This window comes from Schistocerca gregaria, unplaced genomic scaffold (assembly GCF_023897955.1).
Source record: "Schistocerca gregaria isolate iqSchGreg1 unplaced genomic scaffold, iqSchGreg1.2 ptg000470l, whole genome shotgun sequence".
Lineage (NCBI taxonomy): Eukaryota > Metazoa > Arthropoda > Insecta > Orthoptera > Acrididae > Schistocerca > Schistocerca gregaria.
Window position 1 is genome coordinate 26,300 of NW_026061884.1, and position 8,151 is coordinate 34,450.

General features: G+C 26.0%; 2 long non-coding RNA genes across 2 annotated transcripts in view; one reads left to right on the forward strand and one right to left on the reverse strand.

Annotated features, from left to right (window-relative positions):
* The window catches only part of LOC126313189 (uncharacterized), a 125,844-nt gene that overhangs the window by 8,208 nt on the left and 109,485 nt on the right, over nucleotides 1-8,151 (reverse strand). The gene's annotated exons all lie outside the window — the stretch shown is intronic.
* The window catches only part of LOC126313199 (uncharacterized), a 114,903-nt gene continuing 113,995 nt past the window's right edge, over nucleotides 7,244-8,151 (forward strand). Inside the window, exon 1 of the long non-coding RNA XR_007555072.1 lies at nucleotides 7,244-7,258. This is a non-coding gene — a long non-coding RNA (uncharacterized LOC126313199). The remainder of the gene's footprint in view (nucleotides 7,259-8,151) is intronic.

The window sequence follows — 8,151 nt, forward strand, 5'->3', positions numbered from 1 at the left end:
GAAGCACCTTTTACCATTGCAGATGCAGTTTATGGATCAACATTCTTTGTTGCAACAGGATTCCATGGTTTACACGTAATTATTGGAACAATCTTTTTATCAACATGTCTACTTCGACACTCAATAAATCAATTTTCACCAAGACATCACTTTGGATTTGAAGCAGCAGCATGATACTGACACTTCGTAGACGTAGTATGATTATTCTTATATATCTCTATTTATTGATGAGGTAGATAATTGTTTTTCTAGTATAAATAGTACATTTGACTTCCAATCAGAAAGCTTGATATAAATCAAGAAAAACAATTCTAATTCTATCAACAAGAGTTTTCATTAGATTTATTATTCCAATAATTGTTATAATCCTGGCAACAACACTATCAAAAAAATTAATTAATGATCGAGAAAAAAGATCACCATTTGAATGTGGGTTTGATCCAAAAAGATCAGCACGAATACCATTCTCAATACGATTCTTCCTAATCGCAGTAATCTTTTTAATTTTTGATGTAGAAATTGCACTAATTCTACCAATTGTAATTATTTTTAAAACTTCAGACATTATAATCTGAACAGTATCAACAATATTTTTTATTCTAGTTCTATTAGGAGGACTATACCATGAATGAAACCAAGGAGCATTACAATGAGCAGAATAAAGGGTTGTAGTTAAATATAACATTTGGGTTGCATTCAAAAAGTATTGATATTATCAATCAACCTTAAATAGAATAAGAAGCGAAATATTGCAGTCAGTTTCGACCTGGAAGATTGGTATGTACTACCCTTATTCTTATTAATTGAAGCCAAAAAGAGGCGTATTACTGTTAATAATATAATTGAACTATAATAGTTCCAATTAAGGAAATGTAAAGCCAATATGAAAGCTGCTAACTTTTTATATTAGCGGTTAAACTCCGTTAACATTTCTAAAATTTATATAGTTTAAATAAAACATTACATTTTCACTGTAAAAATAATATATCTATATTTATAAATACTTAAAAGTAAAAATACTTCCTTAACATCTTCAGTGTCACGCTCTAATTATAAGCTATTTAAGTAAACGGAAAACAATATTACCAAAATAAATATTCAAAAAATAAAAGTTAAAAGATAAATCTTGAAATTAGAATCATATCAACCTTGAATATAACCAATTAAATAAATAAATAATCTATATAAACCTTGACCACCAAGTAATTCACCTCAACCATAATCAAATGACTTAGATGAATAATAACCTATTTTTAAAGGAATATATCTAATAAACTTAGTTGAAAGAAAAGGTATAAATCATATAGAACCAGCAAATCTAACAAAAGAAAGTATACTTAAAGAAAATAAATTATGAGAAAAATCAAAATTAGAAATAAGATAACCTAAATAAGCACCTAAAATAACAACTGTAATAGTTAAAAACTTTAAATAATAAGGTAAAGCAATCACATGAGGAATAGGAAAAATTAATCAAGATAAAAGACTACCACCAAAAACAGCAACAAACAATAGACCAATTATTCCAAATGAAATATAATAACCCTTATCATTAAAAGAAAATCTAGAATAAAAATTATTATCACCAGATATTGAATAATAAAACAAACGAAAAGAATAAGAAGCAGTTAAACCAGTAGAAAAAAAATAAAGAAAAAAAATTAAACAATTAATTCATCTTAAACAAACCATCTCAAGAATTAAATCCTTTGAATAAAATCCCGCTAAAAAAGGTATTCCACACAAAGATAAACTAGAAACATTAAAACAAACTGAAGTTAAAGGTATGAAATTAACAATTGATCCTATAAAACGAATATCCTGAGAATCCTTCAAATTATGAATTATTGAACCTGCACATATAAATAATAATGCCTTAAATAAAGCATGAGCCAATAAATGAAAAAATGCAAGCTTTGGATAACCTATAGCCAAAATTCTTATTATTAAACCAAGTTGTCTTAAAGTAGAAAGAGCAATAATCTTCTTTAAATCAAACTCAAAATTAGCGCCCAATCCAGCCATAAATATAGTTATACAACCAATTAAAAGTAAAAATCAACCACAATTATAAGTATCCAATATTGGTCTAAAACGAATTAATAAATAAACACCAGCAGTAACAAGAGTAGAAGAATGAACTAAAGCAGAAACAGGAGTAGGAGCTGCTATAGCAGCAGGAAGTCATGAAGAGAAAGGAATCTGAGCTCTCTTAGTTATAGCTGCTAAAACAATTAATATAGTAATGAGCTTTATTTCAAAAGAATTAGAAATAAAATCATAATAATAAATATAATTTCAACCAACAAAATTTAACATTCATGCAATAGAAATTAAAATAGCAACATCACCAATACGATTAGAAAGTGCAGTTAATATACCAGCACTATAAGATTTTACATTTTGATAATAAATAACTAAACAATAAGAAACTAAACCTAAACCATCTCAACCTAATAAAATTCTAATTAAATTAGGACTAATAATTAAAAAACCTATAGAAAGAATAAATATTAAAACAATAATAATAAAACGATTTATATTCTTTTCACCAGATATATAATCCTCTCTATAATAAATAACCAAAGAAGAAATATATATAACAAAAGATATAAAAATAAGAGATATTCAATCCAAAATTAAAGTTATAACAACTATAGAACCATTTAAATTGAAAAGCTCTCACTCAACAAAAACTCTATAATCAATTATTAAATAATAAATACCTAAAATAAAAATTATAGTTCTCGAAATAAACAAAGAAAAAAACTCAAAGAACAAATAGAAAATAAATTCACGGCCTAAGATGAAAAACTTCATATCATTGATTCCACAAAACAATATTTTTAATTAAAATACTTAAGCAAACTAAACAAAGAAATATTCACCCTTTAAACAGAGAATATTTAAAGGCAATCAATGTAAAAGTAAAAGATGATATTCACGAAAATAACCAAGAGAACAAGTATAAACACCAGAATAATAATTCCCATGCTGAGAATAAGAATATATATACAAAGTATAAACAGCTCTAAAAAAGGATAAAAAAATCAAAGCAAAGAATCTAAAAGAAGATCAAGATATAATTCTATTTAATAATCTAATTTCACCTACCAAATTTAAAGAAGGAGGAGCAGCCATATTTGATGATCTTAAAAGAAATCATCATAAAGCCATTCTTGGCATCAAATTAATTATACCCTTGTTAATTAATAATCTTCGTCTACCTAAACGTTCATAAATAATATTAGATAAACAAAATAAACCAGAAGAACATAAACCATGACCAACCATTAGAGAAAGAGAACCTACACAACCTCATCAATTCATAGTCATCAATCCACCAATAACCATTCTTATATGAGCAACAGAAGAATATGCAATTAAAGACTTTAAATCAACCTGACGAAAACAAATAAATCTTACAATAACACCCCCAGATAAACCTAAAGACAATCAAAAATAATTAAACTTTAAACCCAAATAAGAAATAACCTTTATAACACGAAAAATACCATAACCACCTAACTTTAATAAAACACCAGCAAGAATTATTCTACCTGAAATAGGGGCCTCTACATGAGCCTTAGGAAGTCATAAATGAACCAAAAACATAGGTATCTTAACTAAAAAAGCCAAAATTATAAATACATAAAACATAAAATAATAAGAACCAAAATCAACCAATAAAGGAAAATATAAAGTATTAGAAAAATCATAAACCTTAAATAAAACTAATAATAAAGGTAATCTAGCAACCAAAGTATAAAAAATTAAATAAACACCATCCTGCAAACGCTCAGGTTGATAACCCCAACCCAAAATTAAAAGTAAAGTAGGAACTAATCTAGCCTCAAAAAAAATATAAAAAGAAAGAAGACTTAATCTAGCAAATGAACAATAAAGCATAATTATTAAAATCAAAACCATAAAAACAAAAAAATTAGAATGATATGAACTTAAATAAACTGAACCTCTAGCAGTGATTATTAAAGAACAAATCCAAGAACTAAGTAAAATTAAACTAAAAGAAAAATAATCAATACCAAAATAATATCTAATTATATTCAAATCAGCATATGAATAAACACAAATTATAAAAACAAAACCCGACAGAAACATTAAAGAATGAACCAACCATCAACAATTATTTAATAAACAAAGAGGGATCAAAAAAATAGTTATAAATAAATACTTTAACATAAAGATAAACCAAAAGAATTAAAAAAATCATTACCATGAGAACGAATTATTGAAACTAAAATAGAAAGACCTAAAGCACCCTCACAAACAGAAAAAACTAAAAAAATAACAGGAAAAAAATAATCATAATCAAACTCAATAAGAAAAACAATAACTAACATAAATAAAGAAAGAACAATATATTCTAATCTCAAAAGAACCATTAATAAATGTTTACATTTAGAAGAAAAAACATAAACACCAGCAAAATAAATCAATAAAGAAGTAAAAATAGAGAACACTAGATCGCGTGTTAATAGTTTAAAAAAAAACGCCGGTCTTGTAAACCGGAAATAAGTCCAGCCCCCACTTTTAAAACTTCAGAGGTGGAAAAGCTTCCATCATCGGTCCCAAAAACCGGTATTTTAAATAAACTAACCCCTGAAATGATCAAAATAATAATTATATCATTATCAAATGTAATAAATATTAATTTTATTAAATTAAGACACCCAATATCAATAATGCTTTTTATTATCCTTCAAACCTTCCTAGTTGGATTAATAACAGGAACAATAATAGAAAGATATTGATTATCATATATTTTATTTTTAACATTTCTTGGTGGTATACTAGTATTATTTATTTACATTACAAGAATTGCATCAAACGAAATATTTCAGCCTAAATCAATCACTATAATTATTACATTAATAATGTGAGTATTTATCATATTAATATTAATTATTCTAGATATATCTATATTTATAGACTTTTTCAAAAACACCAAAACTATAAATATTGATAATTCAATCAATTATCAAGAAATAACAATATCTTCAGAAAAATTATATAATAGACCAACATTCATTATTACAATAATAATAATAATTTATTTATTTTTAGCACTACTAGCAGTTGTTAAAATCACCAATATTAATCAGGGACCTATTCGTAAAATAAGATAATTACTAATGAATAAACCCTTACAATTAAGACATCCTTTAATTAAAATTATTAATAACTCTTTAATTGACTAACCTGCCCCAACAAATATTTCATTTTGATGAAATTTTGGATCCCTATTAGGGTTATGTTTGGTAATTCAAATCGTAACTGGACTATTTTTAGCTATACATTATACATCAAATATTGAAATAGCATTCAGTAGTGTAGTACACATCTGCCGAGACGTAAATAATGGTTGAATTATCCGAACCTTACACGCAAATGGAGCATCTATATTTTTTATTTGTATTTACTTACATGTAGGACGGGGAATTTACTATGGATCTTATATATATATACATACCTGAATAATTGGTACAGTGATTTTATTTTTAGTTATAGCAACTGCATTTATAGGATATGTCTTACCCTGAGGCCAAATATCTTTTTGAGGTGCAACAGTAATTACTAATTTATTATCAGCAATCCCATACTTAGGAACAGATTTAGTCCAATGAGTATGAGGAGGATTCGCTGTTGATAATGCAACATTAAATCGATTCTTCACATTCCATTTTGTATTACCATTTATTATTGCTGCTATAGCAGCAATTCATTTATTTTTTCTTCACCAAACAGGATCTAATAATCCTCTTGGACTAAATGGAGATATTGAAAAAATTCCATTCCATCCATACTTTACCTTTAAGGATTCTATTACATTTGTAATAATAACATCATTATTAATTATACTATGTTTAATTAATCCTTACCTATTAGGAGATCCAGATAACTTTGTACCTGCCAACCCATTAGTAACACCAGTTCACATTCAACCAGAATGATATTTCCTATTTGCATATGCAATTCTACGATCTATCCCTAATAAGTTAGGAGGTGTTATTGCATTATTGTTATCAATTAGAATCTTAATAATTTTACCATTTTATAATAAAACACCATTCCGAGGCATTCAATTTTACCCTATTAATCAAATTTTATTCTGAATTATAGTAGTTGTTGTATGCTTACTAACGTGAATTGGTAAACGACCTGTTGAAGAACCTTATATTATAACAGGTCAAATCTTAATCAATTTACTTCACATATTTCTTAATTAATGTCCATGTCGCAAACGCATGAGATAAATTAATTAAGGAATAAAGTTAATTAGCTTAGGAAAAGCATATGTTTTGAAAACATAAAATTAGAAGTTTAACTCTTCTATTAACTTTTCTCAAAAAATGTCACTAAACAAATGAGATAAATAAAATCTTTAAACCAACAAAGAAAATAAAAAATTCAAAGATAAAGGTAAAAAACATTTTTAAGCTAAGTACATTAATTTATCATAACGGAACCGTGGTAATGTTCCACGAACCCAAATAAAACCAAAAGATATAATAGCAAGCTTGATAAAAAATATAAAAGAATAAAAATCACCGCCCAAAAAAATTAAAGCCAATAACATTCTTATGAAGACAATTCTAGTATATTCAGCTAAAAAAATTAAAGTAAAACCACCCGCATCATACTCAATATTAGATCCTGAAACTAACTCAGATTCCCCTTCAGCAAAATCAAAAGGAGTACGATTAGTTTCAGCTAAGCAAGAAGCAAAACAAGCTAAAGCTAAAGGAAAAGAAATAATAATAAATCAACAATAAAGCTGATAGTTTATAAAATCAAACATATTAAAACTACCAATTAAAATAATTAAAGACAATAAAATTAAAGCTAAACTAACTTCATAAGAAATTGTTTGAGCAACAGAACGAAGAGAACCTAATAATGAATAATTTGAATTAGAAGATCAACCAGCAATTATAACAGTATAAACACCTAATCTAGTACAACATAAAAAAAATAAAAATCCATAAGAAAAAGAACATATATAAGTTAAATAAGGAAAAATTACTCAAACGGCTAAAGAAATCATTAAATTAAAAACAGGGGAAAAATAATAAAGTAGGTAATTAGACATAATAGGAATTGGCTGCTCTATTAAGATTAATTATAGTTTTATTATTTAAGCAAATAAATTTATTTTTCATAAATCAAATTTATTCAACCAGAAATATAAAAACCGAAGTTAAATTCATAATATTCTTATCTTTATTATCTTTCGGTGGACTACCACCATTCCTTGGATTCTTACCAAAATGAATTGTAATACAATCATTAATAGAAAACAATATAACATCTATTATAACTGTATTAATCTTTAATTATATATAATAGAGAAGTTGTTGTGGTCATACATAGGGGCGTTTCTTTTTTTTTTGTTAATGTTTGTGGTTTTTTTCTTTTTTTTCTTTAAATATTTGATTCTTTTATTTTTTCCTGAATTAATAGATTTAAAATTTTCTTATTTTTTATTTTTAAAAGTTTTATTCTTGCTTGTTTATTCACTTTTTCTTTGTATTATATGTAAGTTTTGTTAGACTAAATGTTCTTTTTGCAGTAATTTGATTTAATTATCAAGTGATTTTGGATTTAGCAATTGATTTAGTATCGGCATAATTCGTGCCAGCAGCCGCGGTTATACGATTGATACAAGTGAATATTATTGGTTAAAACAGTTGTTTATATTATTAGGGTTGAAATATAAATTTGTAAGGTGAAATGTTAAAATTTATTTGTGGCCCTTTTTATGAATCTGTGAAATTTAAATAATAAACTAGGATTAGATACCCTATTATTTTAAATGTTAATTATATTTACCAGGGTACTATTAGTTAAGGTCTTTAAACCCAAAGAATTTGGCGGTATCTCATTCCATTCAGAGGAACCTACCCCATGATTGATAATACACGATTTACTCTACTTAATTTATTTGTTTGTATATCTCCGTTATCAGAGAATCTTTTTAGAGTTATAATTCTCAAGATTTATAATTATAAAATATTTCAGGTCAAGGTGCAGCTTATAGTTAAGAGGAGGTGGGTTACAATAGATTTTTGTTTATAACGGGTTTGATAGTGAAATACTGTTAATGAAGGTGGATTTGATAGTAATTTA